This window comes from Arachis hypogaea, chromosome 4 (assembly GCF_003086295.3).
Source record: "Arachis hypogaea cultivar Tifrunner chromosome 4, arahy.Tifrunner.gnm2.J5K5, whole genome shotgun sequence".
Lineage (NCBI taxonomy): Eukaryota > Viridiplantae > Streptophyta > Magnoliopsida > Fabales > Fabaceae > Arachis > Arachis hypogaea.
Genome location: NC_092039.1, coordinates 27,888,328 through 27,889,012, shown reverse-complemented (window position 1 = coordinate 27,889,012; position 685 = coordinate 27,888,328). Strand labels below are relative to the sequence as shown.

At 39.9% G+C, this 685-nt stretch overlaps 1 non-coding gene across 1 annotated transcript; it reads left to right on the top strand.

The window, feature by feature from the left end:
• The first annotated feature begins 200 nt into the window (after positions 1–200).
• Positions 201–304, top strand: LOC112799212 (small nucleolar RNA R71). The gene has a single exon (XR_003200788.1). It is a non-coding gene; the product is annotated as a small nucleolar RNA R71 (small nucleolar RNA).
• Positions 305–685: the final 381 nt, after the last annotated feature.

The following is a 685-nucleotide window of genomic DNA, read 5'->3' as shown; positions in this document are numbered from 1 at the left end:
CTTTGAGGCGTCCCATTATTCACAGAATTCCTCTCAGAAGTGTACATGAACTGGTTATTTGCAACCATGTCAATAAGTTCTTGAGCTTCTACAGGCATTTTCTTTAGGTGAATGGATCCACCTGCAAAATGGTCCAAGACATTTTGAAAAATTCAGATAGACCATAATAGAATATATCTAATATGGTCCATTCTGAAAACATGTCAGAAGGACACTTTTTGGTCATCTGCTTGTATCTTTCCCAAGCTTCATAGAGGGATTCACCATCTTTTTGTTTGAAGTTCTGAACATCCACTCTAAGCTTGCTCAGCTTTTGAGGAGGAAAGAATTTATCCAAGAAGGCCGTGACCAGCTTATCCCAGGAGTCCAGGCTATCTTTAGGTTGTGAGTCCAACCATGTTCTAGCTCTGTCTCTTATAGCAAAAGGGAAAAGCATGAGCCTGTAGACTTCAGGATCTACTCCATTCATCTTTACAGTCTCACAAATCTGCAAGAACTCAGTTAAAAACTGGTAAGGATCTTCAGATAGAAGTCCATGAAACTTGCAGTTCTGTTGCATTAGAGCAACTAATTGAGGTTTCAGCTCAAAATTGTTTGCCCCAATGGTAGGGATTGAGATGCTTCTTCCATCAAACTTGGAACTAGGTGTAGTATAATCACCAAGCATCCTCCTTGCATTATTGTT